General features: G+C 42.9%; 1 protein-coding gene across 5 annotated transcripts in view; it reads left to right on the top strand.

Moving 5' to 3' along the window:
• Positions 1-18050, top strand: part of CADM1 (cell adhesion molecule 1) — a 318338-nt gene that overhangs the window by 935 nt on the left and 299353 nt on the right. The window lies entirely within an intron of this gene.

The following is an 18050-nucleotide window of genomic DNA, read 5'->3' as shown; positions in this document are numbered from 1 at the left end:
GGGGGGGTTGCTGTCGCCGCCTCTGCGGGAAGGAGCCGGGAGCCCGCAGCCCGCTTGCCCCACGGCGTCCTCCGCCGCAAGTGGGGACGCCGGATTTACAGGCTGCCGGTCCTTTTCGGCAGCCCGAGGGTGGTGGAGAGAGGTTCGCGGCCTCTGCGGCCAGGCGGGCACCCTGCGGGCCTCCGGGCGCCCCCTGTGTGCGGAGCTGTCTTGGGCATTTGCCCGGGGGCGGCTCTGCACGCCGGGCCCCTGCCCCGAAGACGCCGAGCACTCGGCAGGAGCACGATGTGTGGCTGCCCGTGTGCCGGGCGCGTTGGCGCGGTCGGGAAAGAAGAGGGCAGTGTTTGCTTTTGCTAACAAAAGGGAGCCGGAGCTCTTCCCCAGCGGAGAGGCTAGCCGTACTGCACCCTGCCTCCCCTTCCCGCCACCGCCGCGCTCCGCGGCGTCCCCGCACCCCCCGGCCGCCCGCTGCGGGCTCCGGGCGGGGAGCGGGACCGGGAGGCACGGGGCCCGCGGGGTGGGGGTGCGGCGGGAGGTGCAGGAGGGGATGCAGCAGGGCTCGGCGCCTGCAAAGCCCCTCCTTGCAGCTTGGGAGCTGCAAGACCCGCGAGCAACAAGTGGCGGAGGACACCAAGAGCTCAGCCCCCACCTGCGGAGCCCCCGGCCGCGGCGGGCGCAGCACTGGGGCCACCGTGCCTCTACCGGGCTCCTCTCCGCTTGGGCTGTGCCTTTTGTTTACACGCTAGAGGACACACAGTTACGTAAACACCGCAGGAGACACGCTGTAGGAAATGGGGATGTCGGAGGTGCTAGCTTTGGATTTGGGGGATGCCGGGTTGGTTTCTACTAGCCCCCCCCCCCCCCCGCAACCAGGCTTGCAAGGGATCTCGGCTTGGGGAACGTATCAGGGATGTACAGGGGTGGGAATCTGGCCGCAGCTCTGTTCCAGAGCTGAGGATTTTTTTCTTCCATGGCACTGCTTGTCTCCGGATGTTGTTTATGTGTTTTTCCTCTGTGAATTATTAATTTATGAGTTACGAGATAATTGGGTTCAGCCTCTGCCGGTGTGGTTACAACTTCATTTCGGGTGATGTCTCTGACTGGATGGGTTCAATAAAATGTTCCTGAAAGAGATCCCTCATGCTGCTGCATTGTAAAAAGCGCCAGTGTCGGTTAAACGTGAGCGTGAGTAAAGGCTCGGTAACTGGCGCATAATAGAGGCAACAATAGACTTGTATTGGCTGCAAAAAAAAGGGGGGGGGGACAGCGCTGGCCGGGGATATTGCCTTTTGACTAAAAATGGGAGCTGTGCAATGCCGCTGGGCAGCAGAGTAGGATTAGCTGATACCTCGTCTGTCGAGCCTGCTCATTGACGGCACCGGGTAGTAGCAACAGTAGTATTATTTGTAACTATCTGGCGGTGAGAAGTTGCCTTCCCAGCGAGGGATGTATGCGGACTCCGAAAGGAGCGGTCTGGAACTCACCCGTGCATGTCAAAGCTACAAGAAAATTCTGTTGCCAGTTACCATGGAAGCAGCTTCTTGCTCTTGTGTACATCCCTGTTTGTACGCTGGTTATCAGATTGTGTTCAAATTAGAAAGTAATTGGGTTTGATTTGTAGTGAGGGGGTGAAATGACTTTCTTTAAATCTGTTTTTCTCTTAGGCATTTTTTGGTGATGGCTTTGGGAAGGGGTCTTGGCCTAGCCCCCAGATCTTGGGCACCCAGAGGAGACTTCCAGGCAGGCACTGGGGGACTTGGCTTCCTTCGTCCTCTCCCGTTAAGCTTTCTGCAGAGGCCTCCAGGCGCCACTGTCAGGTTAGAGAAACCTGTTGGTGGTGCCTTCTAACTTCATTAGGCGTGTTTCATTTACACGCTGGCTGGGATAGCGATCTGGGGCCATCATGCTGGAGGTCCTGATTCCGTCTTCCCCTGTCGCTGAATCCATCCATCCCCTGGAGAAAATCTCCCATCCCTCCTGTGCTGTGTGGATTAAATGGATGTTAATGAAACGCAGCTGCAATGGGGTTGTGAAAACTCACTCCTCCGTGTAAATCACGCCTGTTACGTGTTAGGTGCATGCATGGTGTTGATTCTCCTGCCTGCCGGGAACCTGTGGTTGATTGCCCTCCTCTTACCTTTTTTAGCATTAGAGAGGTTGGCTGATGGGTGGGGGTTTGTGATAGTGCTGGGAAGCCCAGGGGCTGAGTTTGGCTTGTCTCGGCCTGTTGGGGCTTGTATACCGGGGATGGGGACTTTGCAAAAAGTGCCGGCCTGCTATTGTTTCCTTTCCCTGCATCAAATTGAATAGCCGCAGGAGGGACTTGCACTTGTCTGTGATAGCTTTGATAAAATATCCCTCATTAATGCCACTTTATATTTACAGTGTGTCACTGGAGACGCACAAGGCTTCATTTAGTGACTTGTGTGACGAGACAAGCTTGCATTATTTGCCTGGGACATTTTGGAGGAACAAGAGGCCCATTGAGCAATCTTTTGAAATGAACAAATACGGAAAAAGGGGGGAATAAAAGAGCAGGCAGTTCTCTGGAACAAAGAGCTTTATTCATATGGATGTTGTACATGCTTTATCCAGTTTTCCCCAATGGCCCTCCCGGTAAAGGGGAGTGGGACAGGGAAGAAGCCAACAAGCAGGACACTTTCGCTTCCTCTCCCACTTCCTGACTTCATATTCTTATCGAGTCGGTCCTGGACTCCCTGACTGCTCATCTCTCGCTCCACTCCCTCTAAAAGCCCAGAAGGTAACAGGTTCCTGGGTCTAAAAGAGAGATTTTGAAATGCTTTCTCCTAGCTCTGAATTTCAGCAGAAGACTGTGCTAGCTACCTGTTGAGACTGATGGTCATTGGAGGACATACTGGTTGAAGGGAAAGAGCTGTTATTTTTTTTTTTGACATGTGTCAAGAAGTGGTTGATAGAGAATGTCAGATCGGTAAGCTATCTTGCAAACGATAATACTAGTCTTACTATTTATTTTTAAAGAAATGCTGTAACAACTGAAATCCAGAATTTTCATTATCATTAACGGTGCTCTTGGAGTTTTTCGTGACTTTTGCCCACACCTGGTACATTTTGGCCTCATACATAAGTGAATTTTTATAATTCCTTGGCCTGCATTGCTGAATGATTTTCAGGCTTTAAAAAATTGATAGTATTGCTGTGAATAGAAACTGTCTCATTCTCTGGGTTTTTGTATGTGACATTTTAATGCCTAATCGGCCACTTAGAATTTACATTTAAAAAATGGGTGTGTGTGTGTGTGTGCACGCACGCACACGCATGTGTGCTTAACAAAAGGCCTATTTTTATGTGGGAGATCTCTTAAATTGGGCCAAACTAATCTATGCTATGATTTGAATGGAAATTTACCAGCGTATGAAGAAAATTTATAAGAAATAAATCCTAAGGATTCAAATGCTGTATCTCTTTCTTGGGAAGAATAGTACTGACCATTACGCTGGGCATTTTTAACTGAAAATCCAGCATAGAAAGGAGAAATCACATAGCGACATCTGTTGCAGAATTGAAAATTTGCTGCTTTGAGTTGGAAGCAATTAGTCCCATATAAATACCTAATGGTATCAGTCAGTATGTATGTGCACTCATACAAATATGTATATATACACACACATGTATGTACACGTATGTGCACATATACACGAAACTCACCCAATCAGATATTCATATTCACATTGAAACGTATGGAATAGAAAATGTAACATTTTAACACCAAAGCTCCTTTTTCTTATTACCTGTTGAGGAACTAGACATTCTTATAATCGTGGAATTTTTGTAAGGGGAAGGATGTTACAGATCATCTGGTGAAATCTCATTATTTTGTAGTGAGGCAGCCCAAGCCCGGAGAGGGAAGGACCCTGCTGACCGTGGAACTGAGGATAAGTCAGCTACACAGCCTGGACGGGGACCAGGTCCCTTGATGTGGAGTCAGCAAACCAGTCTGCCTCCCAGCAGGGATGCCCCAGTGAGGGATGTGGATCATGGGCACACCATACCTTGGCTAGGCCTAGTTTATATTGTGAAGACAGCAAGATTAATTGTTGTTCTAGGTAATAAACCCATGGGTCAGAGGAGTGACCTCTGAGATAAAAGGACTAGTTCTTGGTAAGGTTGTCTTTGGTGTTTACAAATGATTCTGAAACCTCTGGACTTTATTTGGCAGTCACAACATGAACGTCGTCCAAAGCACCTTCATAGGGGAGAGCTCTTGGATTTGTGTCACAGTAATAAGTCAGATGTGCGAAAACTCGGGTCCGGGAGCCCCAGCTTTAGATTTTTCAGCTCTTGATTTGTCTTTTCAAGCATTAATATTAACAGTAGAACTGGTTCCATGTAACTAAGGAAAAAAAGGAAGAATCCTTAAGTCAGGAGCTAGAACAGATCTGGATTTTTCTTACCAGGTATATGTCCCTTTTCATTTAAGCAGAGAAAAAGCTGAGAATAATTTCTTTTAAAGCAAAAAAAATTTTTTTTGCAAGATGACTTTTTTTACATTGATCATATTTTCTTTATTTTTCCATTTTATTATGGAGATTTCCAAATATATGCAAAAGTAGGAAGCATACCATCATTAACCCTGTGTGCCAATCACCCAGTTCTGTAAATTACCCACCTGTGGTCAGTCTGTCCTCTGTATGCTTCCTCTGCTTTCCAGATGAGTTTCAACAAATTTCAAACAAATTCAACATAATTTACTTTAGAAAGATTCTCTGTAAGATACAGCCCCCCCCCCCCCCCGCCCCAAAATCACAGTATCCTGAACTGAAGGTACATTTTCTCAACTACTAATACAGAACGTTGGCCATACCCATGCTTGACCGAGGTAGGGTGAAGGCTTATTACGGTGGCGGAAAGCTGAGGCACAAACCAGAGAAGCCAGAGCACCGATTACTGCCTGCGCTCCCTGCACCCGAGACCTTTTCGTGTGGTTTGGTTTATTTTGAGCAAGGTTTTGTTTGGATCGGATAAGATGAGTTTTATTGTTGTGTAAATATGGTTGTGTAAATATGCCGTAATTGTAGCTAATCCCTCAACTGTGGCGCACTATGGAAAGCACCCATGGCGAGATTGGCCATTTCCAGTTGTTCTCATAATGAATGCTCTCCGTCTGAGGACTTCTGTAGGCAAGGCTATTTTAGTTTGATGGCTGTGAGATACCTCATTCATGTATTTATCTTTGAATGCCTCCGTGGTATAAATGCCTTTGCGTTTTGTGAATATATGGCTTAAAAGAAAAAAACGCCTTCTCGGCTCGCACTGGCTAAGTGCTAATTTCAGCCTGTATTCTGTAACCGAAGTGATCACAGAATGCCTTCTTTGGTGTGGGAAACCCAAACAACAAGCTGTAAGTATCTGGGCCTTATTTTTGTAGGACGGGGGTTCGGGGTGGTAGGCAGAGAACAAAGGTTACTATTTTTACTTCTCTGTATTTGCCCTGTTGATTTAAAAGAGGAATTTTTACTTTCAGCTAGAAATGCTGGAATGCTTCAGGGTTAATTTCTGAACTTTGGTTTATGGGAAGATAGGTTGGTTCCATTTTTCAAGGTTCATGAAATGTGAAGGGTGTGTGTGTGTGCGCGTATGTGTGTGTGTGTGTGTGTTAAGAGGTTCTTTCGCAAATGTATTTAATGTGGACTATAAATCTGAAGCATTTGGTTTTTTGGTTTCCAGCCAAACAAGTAATTACACATGAGATGGTTTTGAGGGGTCTGGGCATTCCTGGCCAGGTGAAAACCCGCCTCCTGCGCCCCCCTTCTGAGCTGGCCACTGCACCAGCAAAGCACGAAGGAATGCCTCCATCGGGAGTGCCACCAAAATCGAATAAAAAGCCTTTGTTTGGAAACCATCAATGAGGGAAGGGACCCACTGGAATGTTTGTAATTACAAGTGGCACCTCCTTGTTGAAATTTCAGAAGCCACAGTTTCTTTTTCAGAGATTTAAATTGCAGGCTCTAGCCAGCAACTGCTGTTGTGGTTAATGGGCAGTTTCTCTTTGAAGATCTTCCAGTGCTGGTTCTCAAAAGCTTTGGTGCAGCTGGCCTTGAACTAGGGTTAGAAGAAAGGGAGCTGGAGGTATTTATATACATGCACCGCAAAAATGACGTGTGGCCTTTATTATTACTCAAAAGAACAACTTGGTAGCAAGGTTGAGAGAAAGCAGCACTGAGAAAAATCTGTTATGACTGACAGGTGTCTTGAATGGGGTGATTATCTTAAGAGGGATATGGGGTGGGTGGGGAAAATTTTTTCTTTTAGTAGATATTTTACCGGAATAGAGTCATTTGACCCAACATTTTGATCTAGATATTTCAGAAATGTTAAATAGGCTTGAAATGAAAGCACTGTGATATATATTTAAAATGCTACTCAGTGTTTGAAGATGATATTCCAGTGACATGGACTTTTAAAAATGCCTGGAAGAAGTATTTTGCTCTTGGCAGTCTTCCTCGGTAAGGTAGACGCTCTTCAGCTATCCAGCACTGGACTGCAGTGTCAAATTGGATTTAAGTTACGAGGTCCCCGCAGGGGGCAGGGAGGAACCCACCTACAAACAAAGGGTTCACCGGCCCCATCTCTCCCATTGTCTGTACCAGATCGCCACTTGGCTCTGATTAATGTGGAAGTTAACATGTCAGAAACTGAACCTTTCATCTTTTCTGCCATAGGTATCAACTTTTCTCAAAGTCTCCATTATTGCAAATGACACCACCGTCGTCCTGGTCTCCGAGGCCCTGAAATTTGGAGTCTTTTTTTTTTCCCTCCTTAGCTTTCACTCTTGGACAGAAATAAAATGGGGCTGATTGTTTCTCCATGACATTCTCTGGAAGCCTCGACATCTTCTCTGAACCATGTCTTAATAGCAGAAGCTTCCCAACTAATTCCCCTGACCCCAACCTCTGCTAGTCAGGACGTAAGTCTCCCTACCTACTACCTACCCACGTTGTGATTCTTTTCTGGACACGATCGTGACATTGCCCTTCCAGAAAACCTAATCTCAGATTCTTGCTTCTTGCATCCGATTCGCAGTCCTCCATGTTCTGTCTTTAGGTTGTTCCTTCCTCAACTGCTTTCTTATCCCTCCTTCTCTAATTGCCCCCATTTCATACTACTTTTCCAGCCTGGTCCTGGTGGGACTGGAAGACAAATGATTCTCCGTTGAACTGAGGAAGAAAGGGGTTCTGCTCTCAGTCTTCAGCTGGTTGTCTTCGCATGAAACTGCTCTCTTCCCTGTTTTTCACTTGACTGTTTTGGTTTCTAGGTGGAGGCCTGCTGATGCTCCTTGCCTCCCTTGCAAAGAAGCATCTTCCTTTTGCATCTTCAGTTTCACTAACACGTGCTTATCCAAGCTCTACCCCGACACAGACCTTTCTTTTTCTGCTTTACTGGTATATACATGAGTATGTTTCTTTACAGTAAGCCGAAGCATGCAGACGTTGTGGCCATTTATTTTAATGAAAACTTTCAGCATCGGAGTGCCGACCATGTATTGAGTCTTTGTTTGGTAGGACAGGTTCGCATACGGGCACTTACTACAGCATGAAAATGGTGTGATTGACTTAACAAATTACACGCCGGCAAAGTGAGGCTTTCAGACAAAAAGTTGAGTCTTCAGGAGTAGGAAGACTTCAGAATTCTGGGTCAGAGTAAGAGGGAGCCGCTGACTTGGCATCAATGAGACGTACCCCTCTGAAGATGATCCAAAAGATATACCCCCTTAGAAGAGTGTTTGGTGCTCATGTTCAGAATGTCTGGTTATTAAGAACTACCTACCTGGGGAGCTAGACGGACAGTGTACGAAAGCCCCGGCTTTTACTAGCCCGCTTTCTAAAGAGCTTTGACTTCGGGGGCAGCGCTGCCTAAGTAAGCTCGGTCATCTCTAGCATCAGGATGGGTCGCATTTTTGTTGATCACATAGAGGGTGCATTGTCACTGGCTTAAGAAAAAAATGAAAACTTTGTTTCTCAGTCTAACTGCTAATCTTGTTATCTTAAGGATCTTTTCAAAGCCTTTATCTGGTAATATTATCTGCCACCGGTTTTCCCTTATTTTTTTTGTCTGGCATCCTTCCCCTACCGAGTTCTGAGCTTGCTAGTAGAAGATTATATAGCATGATAATTCGGTGATATGAAAACACTTGATTATTACGGAGTATTTGGGGACAGTCTTGGGAAAAAGGTTGTATGTTCAAATGTGATATGTGTTTGGCTCTTTGTGGATGGATATACCTGTGATAAGCCAAGCCACCCAGACGTTACTACAAGTCATTAGCTTGATTCTCTTTTCTGAATAGGAAAGGAGCATCGCTTCATTCCTCTTGCAGAAACCCTTACTTAAACAATGAAAACTTCATAGATAGGGAGAAAAAAAAACCCCAAGTTAATTTTGTACTAAATTACTGCTCAAATGGTTTTATCTCTTAAAAGGTTCAAGTACAGATTAGCTTAAATGACACTGAACTTCACTTTTCTTTGTGCGTATCTTGTGAGCACACATCCTGGTGAAGAGGCCTCTGTCTCCTTTCTTTTAGTTTTGTTAGTCATCACATGAATGTTAGTTGCTGTTCGGTTCCCTTTTCTGAAGCAAATCTCTTCCATCTCTGGGCCAGGTTGGCAAGCGGAATACCCAGTTTAGGTTACAGAATAGTAAAACCTAGTGCTTTACTCATGAGTTAAAAGCAGCAAAAACAACCTACCTTACAGGGTGTTAAAAAATAAAATAAGATCATATGTAGGAACGTACTCGAGAAGAAAGTATTTTATACGTAGGCTCTTAGGAAAACAGCCGCTCCTTACGGATAGGGGTTATGGCTTGGCTACGACTGCTTCTGTGATCATGTTTGGGAATACTGAGAAATACTATGCTGAAAGGATTAATTCAGGATGTACTCAACTCTCTTTAAGGTGAGACTGGAGAACAAAGTGGCAGTAAGATCCCACCTGGAATCGAACGTTCTTTGGAAGTAAATGGAATCATCCAGGCTCCTTGGAGAAACTGGCAGTGATTATAACCTCAAATTTGGGGGCTTTAAAACACAGACAGGACTTAATTATTTTACTCAATCTCTTACAGTTTATATACTCTATTTAAACCAAGAACTTGATGTTTTCTGTAACTAACCCATAAGGCATTTGGTAGAAAAATGAGAATTTAAAAATTATTTTTAAAATGAGTGTCTGCTTTTATACCAGACATTAAATTAGGCACATTCATAGTTGGGTAGGTTGGGCTCTGTCGTGCAGAAGGTTGTAGTCTATTTTTTCTTAACTTTTATTTTGGAAAAATCTTAAAACCACAGGAAAGTTAAAAGTATCATGAATGCTTGTAAACCCCTTACCTGGATTCATCAAGTGATTTGTCCATTTGCTTTATCTAGCTCTCTAAGTCATGTATACTCACATTATCTTTTTTCCTTTTTTTTTCTGAACCACGTGAAAGCAAGTTGTGGGCATAGCGGCCCTTTGCCCTTGAGTCCTTCGGCGCATCGCTCCAACTCCTGAGGATAAGGACATTTTCCTGCGTAACCTTGGGGCCATTATTACGTTCAAGAAATTTAACACTGATTCAGTAATATTATCTAATATCTGGTCCATATTCAAATCTCCCCGGTTGTTCCATTAATACTCTTTATATGTGTTTCTTTGTCCTCTCTGATCCAGAATCCATCGGAGAGATCGTACACTGGATTTGGTTTTCACATCCCTCTTTTTTTTTTTTTTTTAAATCTAGAAGCATTCCTTTGCCTTCCACTTTTTTTTTTAGGAGTGGGGTGTTGTCTCTAATGGTGTTGACATTTTGTTCAGTCCACAGCGATGTTTTGGAGAATGTCCCACAGTTGTGATCGTTTCCTCATTGTTTGATTTGGATTGCAGTCATGGTCAAGAGCACTGCATAGCTGTCGTCGTCGCCTTCCAATAGTCTTACCTCAGTCTGTCCCATTAACAGTGACGGTACGTTGATGCCTTGGTTGACGATAAAAGTTTAGTTGCAGTGGATTTACAGAGGTCTCCATTTTTGTCCCTTTGTAATTAATCAGTAATTTGTGGGCTCTTTTGAGATTGAACATCCTGTTCCCTAAAAACACTTCACGTAGTGGTTTTGGCAGCATCGATAGACCTTGTCTGAATCAAGTCTTACACTGGTGGTAACAAAATGGTGATTTTTCTAATTCTGTCATTTCTCTACATTGGGTAGAAGCATTCTTGTGTAAAGGACTTGCCCTTCCCCCTCCTCTCCTCTTTTTTGAAAATCACAATAGACTCATAGATTAAAAAAAAAAAAATCAGTGTACTGTATTTCATTATGTCACATTTGGCCAGTGGGAACCCCTCAGTCTGGCTCTCACTTCCTTTTGATACATCTCCTCTAATTTTTAAGTACTTTCTTATTTTCTACTGTAAGAAGATGTCTAAGTTCACCTTGTATTTTCCCTGCCCCAAACCTGGAATCACCTATTTCTCCAAGAAGTCCTGACTCCTTTCAGTGGAGGAGTGGTGTTTAGATACCAACGAGGTGTGCTCATTGCTATTGACTTCTTGTTTCAGCAGACAGAACTAGAATATATGTATAATAAATTTATATATTTATTTATATATTTTATATATTATAATTTTACAAATATTAAATTATTAAATAATATTTTAGTACATATTTGTATATAAATTTATACATATAAATTATATATACATATATATAAACTATCTATGTCTCTCTCTCTATATATATCAATTCCAGTCAAATACCTCAACATTCTTGTCCTCCTTCTCCTGTTCCTTGTTTGTATCTTTCTTTTCCCATGGTGAGAACCTTGGTTCCCAACCATGCCCATGTCTTATAATTAATACAAAAAATTTTTGAAATTACTCTACCAAGACCACTGTAGACAACAAACCTACGAAATAAAGTTGAAGATTTTTTGCCAATCTCTTTGCCTTTAAAGTAGATCCCACGGAGGATAGATGGAATACTATGTTTACAAGTTCACAAGTTAGTTCCTTTTCTCTGTGTGTGTGTGTGTGATCAATTATATATATAAATACATAGTTAAGATCATTTGTTTCTGTTTATATTCAATTTTAGTTTTTTTCTTCACCTCCTGATTTAATTATATATTTTGAACATGTAAGTCATTAATATAGCTTAAAAATCAAAACTATATAAAGAAGTCTTACTTCCTTGTCTGTGTTTTCTGGCACATTCCCACCTACCTTCTTATAGGAGCCAATTTCACTCCTTTCTCGTAGAGCCTTCCTAGTTTTCCTTTTGAAAAAATAATGGTAGCTTTTTTTTTTTTTTTTAATACTTTTCCACAAGCTATGTTAACATCTGCCTATACCCCTTCTCCTTATTTGGAAAATCCAAGGGTCTCATATTTATTTTGATGATTTCCCCCCATTTGGCTTTATTTTACTCAGAAGCCATTTTTTTTTTTTTTTTTTTTTAACTATCTTCACGTCTCTTTCATTTCTTCCTTTCAGGGTAATAGTTCTCTTTGGGTCATTGGAAGAATTCTGTATCTGTTTTTTCATTTAATTCACCAAGTTACTGCAGCAAAATAGGGACTGCCCCTTTCCATATAATGCAGTGTGTGTCTGTGATGTTTAATAACCATGGCTTGCCCTGCTCCTCATCAATCTTTCTTGACTCTTCTTTTCATCCAGCAAATTGGCAAATCTGTATCTCAAGCCTCAATGCCCCCATTCTTCCCAAGACCCCCCCCCCCCCAGTTGTGGTGTGTTTACTTACCGTAAAGTACACAGCCTTTTGGCATCTAAATGTCAGATCATGTTCTAAAAACTGCCTACTGGATATCTCAGTCTAGGGGTTCCACAATTAGCTCAAAAAATGTTAATGACAAACAGCAACTATCATTCCTTTATTGTTTTCATTCATGATCTCATTTAATCCCCATTATCACCCTGTGAGTAGTGACCTCTCTTACTGCATTTTACAGATGAGGGAGTGGAGAAGATGATAGGCCCCTTGTCCAAGAGGCATAAGTAATAAGTGGCAGAACCAGGTCTTTCTTCAGTACTTGTACTTCTAAACATTTAACTATATTTTTCAAAAATTCAAGATGTCTGAAATTGAGCCTAGCATCTTTCCTCCCCAAACTTCCCTCTGTCCTGTGTTTCCTATCCTGAGGAAGGGTACCACCATCTATCCCATGTATTTGATCAATCTGGGAGACATTAGAGTACTTCCTCATCCTTCACCTCTCTGTTAGTTACTAAGTCTTGCTTATCTCTTGCATTCACTCTATTTCACCGCCCCTGTCTTAGTTTACCCTTATCCTCGTTTTACAGATGAGAAAAGTAGTTTCACACTGATAGAAGTGCCCCTTACTTGGTCCATTTACCTCTAGTCTTGTCCCTTGTAATGCATCCCTAACACTGGTTTTTGTAAAATACACATTCGATTTCTTCGATGCTTACAGTCTTTAATTGTCTTCTTGGCACCTTGAAGACAAAGCTGACGCTCCTTCAGTGCCCTCCATCACCTTCTGTCTTCTTAACTCCAGCTCATTTTCTGCCAGACACACACACCATGTTCTTTTCCTTAGGACTGGCTGTAGGTGCTACCCACCGTGTTCTTTGCTTTACCAAAGTAAATGTCTCTTGGATATGCCATGCTCTCTCAGGCCTTTCTGTTTTTTTATATGTTCCCCTTTCCTCAATATGTCTGATATGGCCGATTCTAACATGACTTTTGGGATCCACTTTGAGCACAGATTCCTCAAGGAAACTTATTGTTACCTTTCAGATTGGTTAGGCGGTTTTTTTTTTTTTTTTTGATTTTATTTATTTATTTGAGAGAGAGAGGGAGAGCACGAGCGGGAGAGGCAGAGGCAGAGGGAGAGAGAGAATCTCAAGCAGACTCCACGTGGAGCCGGATGCGGGGCTCAATCCCAGGACCCTGAGATCATGACCTGAGCCGAAACCAAGAGTTGGACGCTTAAGCAACTGCGCCATCCAGGCGCCCCGGTTAGGTGCCTTTTCTTTGTGCCTTTCTTCCGTACTTCCCTAAAGGGCTTTATCTGACTTAGCTTCTTCCTTCCTGTTAAACATGCTTCTCGGAGTTGCCCCAAGTTCTTCCTATATACCCGTGCATTTTATATTTGTCCAGTTTTTTCCACCAACAGAAACGTTCCACTCTTTGGCCAAAAGTTTGTTGCTCACTCACTCTTCTTATACCATCTGATTTCCAATATGTATACAGTCTATCTTTTCTCCTTTGTTATGAATACTGGTGGTTGGGGTATTTGATTTGCACGAGGCCTTTTTGTTTTTGAATTCCGCTTATGGGTTGTCTTATTATCAGCTTTTAGAATGAGAATTCTTTTTTTAAGATTTTATTTATTTATTTGACAGAGAGAGACACAGAGAGAGGGGAACACAAGCAGGGGGAGTGTGAGAGGGAGAAGCAGGCTTCCGGCTGAGCAGGGAGCCCGATGCGGGGCTCAGTCCCAGGACCCTGGGATCATGACCTGAGCCGAAGGCAGATGCTTAACGACTGAGCCACCCAGGCACCTATAGAATGAGAATTCTTAATAGAAGTTGTTTGTTCTCTCATAATAGGTGGAGAGCTATCAATGTGCTTGACTTTTTCACAGTCTGAAGGACTGACGTCTAGTGTGTTTGTTCATACTTGGTTATTGGGCAATTGTTGGAGAGGTTTAGACTACCAGCCCAGAGAAGAGAACCTCTTTCCATTTATTTAATCACTTTGCAGTCCAGGGATGGCTGGACTTTGAGTCATTGTCATGTCGTGTTGGCACTTTATAGCTGAGGCAACAAACCAAGAAACTTCTCTATGAGGCCATGTGCCCCTCCTCACCTCCGTTTTCCTGAGAGTCTTGTCTTAAAACAGAGATATATTCTCAGGAGAGGCATGGCGAACTTAGAGAAATTTAAACTTCAGGGTAACAGTTTTTCTTGTACAGTAATAAAGATATATATGGAGTCAGTGGCTACGGGATCAAAAAATAGATCTCGGTAGTCAGATCAAACATGAGAAATGGCTTGTTGCCATGCTTAAAAAAAATGAGATGGGTAAGGCAGTCTGTCTTTTGAAGATGCTTCCACTGTTTGTGAGAGTCTGTAGTTGGTGCTAAAGAGTGGCAAAATTAAGCTTATTTGCCTATAGCGGATCTAGTTTTCAACAGTCAGGTTTCCTGTGGGTCTGACAGGGAAGATGGGAGAGATCTCATATGCAGGCTGAGGGAGAAGAGAGTTTGCTAACATCACCTTTTAATTTAGGAGAAGTTTGGAGTTTGTTCTTTCCTGTGAACATAGAGGTGGAACCCACTCTAACCGGAGTTTATTGCTGTAATATTTTTTAAATGCATTTATGACACTGATATATCGGTGACCTTGTGAAGGCGTTTTTAGGGGGAGCGGGTGGCCAGCCTTTTTTTCTCACTGTCATAAGCAATGCCTGTTCAATAACTCTCACTTCCTGACAGTATTGGGAGGGGGAGGAGGACCTATCATAACTTGTTTTTTATGGCCTATTTCTAAAGTGTTCCTTCATATTCACATCCATCCATTTAGACTTCTCTTCTCCCTGCCTAAGGCGTGCATCCAGCCGAGTCTGTGTTTGGTGCTTTAAATGCTTTGAATTATGGAGAATCATAGCATTTTATCGATGCTTTCCTTGTAGCTGTGTAGCTCTGTATTGTCTTAGGTTACATAGCTTGCTTTTCTGAGGCATGGTGGGTGGATTATTGCAATTAGTTGAGGTTTTGAGTGGAATCACGTATCTGCCTTGATTTCTGCCGTGTGCCATTTTTCCCCCCTTTCTGGGTAGACATTTTTTCAGGCACTGTCTTCTCAGGAATCCCTCAAGTTGCGGTCATTAAACCCTTCCTTTCCACCATAAAAATCTTGGTAAATATATCTTTATCAGCATGACCTACTGTCAAGTAAATGATTTGATAACAATATTCAAGAAAAATTATATCTTTGAAATACAAATTTTGTCAATGCGTTAATGTATAGTATATGATTGGTATTACTCATGAAAAAGAAGAGATTAGTTAATCAATTCCTTCTAGAATTAGGTGGTAATGCTTTAAGCATCCTATTTAAAAGCAATTGCTTCTAGGTCCTGTTGGCAGGATTGCTTATTTCATTATTCTGGTCATTTGCATGAAAACAAGTTGATGATTCTTTAAATAACCACCCCGTTCAGTTTTCTTTTCCTCTTGAAATGTTATTCCTCAAGCATTATATTCCATTCATGCTGTAGCATGAATCAGGTCTAGAAAGTTAGTCTTTCAAGCTAAAGTAGTAGTAGAACTTCCCTTCACCTTTTTTTTTTTTAACCAAAACTGATCTCCCATTTTCATATTAATTTATCTATGATTACATCTTTTTATCCTTGTTTCATAAGGTGAGTGCGTACAGAGTTATGCTTTAATAGAATATTTTTCAAGGTTTTAGGATTTTTTAAAATGAGGTCATCACCTTGAAGATTATGACCTGAACCTTTCATGAACTAAAGGAGCCAGGAAAGGATAGACTTAAAAAAAAAAAAGTGAATATATAATCTACTTATAATGGGATAACTGATCAGAGTTAATTCATTTTATAACATTTACCTGGTGCTAGTTCCCAAAGCACTCTTATCATTTCAGCAAGAGAAACTCCACATTTATATATTGGATCGCCGAAGGATTCTCTTTGAAGTAAGTGCTTTTTGAAAAAGATGTGAAAACCACTGGCCTAAACAGAATGAATCCTTCAGGTTCAAAACAAGGCTGGAGAGAATGACACCCAGTTTACTGAGAACAAGCCGTGGACAGTCACAAGGGATGCTCCTTTGTCTTGTCTTTCCTCTCTTTATATTTTCTGTGGGGCTCCTGAAGGTGTGAAGGTGGGCACAGCAAAGAACTGGTTAAGGAGTTGATATAGATCACTGGCCTCTCTGTCTTTCCATCCGGGGACATAGGGGAGGGAGCAGGCAGGGAGTTAGAGTGCAGAAGGCTCTACATTTAAACCAAGTCTTGAAAACAGGGGGAAGAAAGAGGTGAGAAGAAAGGATATTTCAGGTTGAGGAAGAACCACATGGATCAAGGTTTACAGGTAGGAAAGCTAAGACGGAGTGTTAGTTGAGATTTAGGGAAAGATAGCTGGTGCCAGATTGTGGAAAATCTTGGAATGCCAACTTTAGATTTAATTCAGGAGGTCATTGGGAACTATTGAGGGGATTTTTGAGCAGTGAGGTAACATTAGATTGGTGCTTTAGGAATGTGAATCTGGCAATAGCTTGTGCTTAGATTAGAAATGAGAGTGGCAGTGGAGGAAGAATGGAGGTAGAATTGACTGGATTCGATGGCTGACCGGAAATGGGGATTGAGAGCAAATAAAGACTAGAAGTGAAGGTGTGCTTCGATTTTTGAACTTGTGTAGCTTAAGAGAACAGCTCTTCCAATGAACAGAAATAAAACAATTGAATGATGGGTTTAATAAGGGAAGACAATGAGCTTGGTTTTGGGATATGTTAAACTTGAGCTACTATAAGAACATGGTGGAAATACTTGGAAGGTAGTGTGAAATGTGGTCCTAGGGTTTAGAAGAGAAGTGGAGAGCAGAGCTAGAGATGCAGATTTGAAAGTCATCTGTAAAGGGTTGATAGTTGAAGGTCTACATTATGCATTGATTCACTTACCTAGGTGATAAACACATATTTTGGTGCTGATGTGTGTCCTACAGTGAGTTAGGTGCTAGAGATGAGCATATGGTCCAGGTAGAACCTTAATGAAGGTGTGTTTTGGGGGGACAGGATAAGGCAGTGTGTGAGGCAGGAAGGATGAGTCAGATGACAGGAGAATAGTGTTGTAGGTGTGAGATAGGCAGGGTTGATGTGGGATGGAAATCTGTTACCTAAATGGTTGAAGAGTCGTGAAGGCGAGAGGGGGAGGGTCATCTTGGAAGTGAATGAACTCTGGGGAGGAGGTTCTAGAAGAATGAAATTAGACTGGTAATAACTTAGCCCAGTCGCACAGCTAGGATGTGGCCACACTGGATCGAGTTTCCATGTTTTGGACTAGAATGTGCTATAGTGAGATCAGTTCTCAGTGTCGTACCCCAGTCCAGCAAACGGTGCCTTGAACCATGGTATAGGGAGCTGTCGAGAGCCTGTTCAGCCTGTCCGTATTACTTAAAATGTTTAATTAAGATTCTTGAGGTTGTGGTGTTGAATAAAGAGCAAATTAATGAACTTCACAACTGTCCTCGCGTTTCATGTAATGAGCGACAGCTTTGGCAGGCGTAAGCATGGAGGGAAGATAGATGACTGCTGTTTTTCTGGAAGTGTGCTTCTTTAACAACCAGCACCAGGCAACAAAAACAAATCCTAGTGTAGCACAGGGAGCACTTCCGGGATGGCAGGGAGAATCTAGGTCAGCTTCACGGCAGCTCCTTTTCTTTAGGTAGATTGATGTTTGCCACCCTTGTTTTCAGCATGCTGTGTGAAGTCCAGAAAGACCGTGCGTGGTTCCATAGCACATATTAGCCGGCAGGGGGTCACCAATTAAATTGATGTGTGGGAGCATTTTGATTTGAGAGCGTGGCTCAGGCCTAATATGGCAACCTGCTGAGTTGTGGTCTGCGTCCCTGATCTCCTCTTCCAGGTGAAAGGTACATCCTGGTGGAAGTTTTGTATATCACCTCAAGGAGATGCCTCTTCTACAGGTAGAGTGATCAGACCGTAGCTCAGGTTAGCCGGGGAGCTCTGAAACGAAAGCTGGTGCGTCTAGCGTCTCAAGCATCTTTTCTCCAGCCATGCCTCTCCAGCGCTGTTCGATAGAACTTCTCGATGGTGAAATAGCTTCGATCTGTGCTGCCCAGGGCAGCACGTGCCCCCTGTGACTGTTGAGGACTGAAATGTGGCGACTGCAACTGAAGAGCTGACTTCTCAATCCTGTTTCATTTTAATGAATTTAAACTTTAAACAGCCTCATACGGCTAGTGGTTACCATGGTGGACAGCGGAGCTCCACACTTAAAATTCAGA

Source organism: Phoca vitulina, unplaced genomic scaffold (genome assembly GCF_004348235.1).
Source record: "Phoca vitulina isolate PV1807 unplaced genomic scaffold, GSC_HSeal_1.0 scaffold38, whole genome shotgun sequence".
NCBI lineage: Eukaryota > Metazoa > Chordata > Mammalia > Carnivora > Phocidae > Phoca > Phoca vitulina.
Note: the sequence above shows the minus strand (reverse complement) of the source record. Positions and strands in the feature narration are given on the sequence as shown.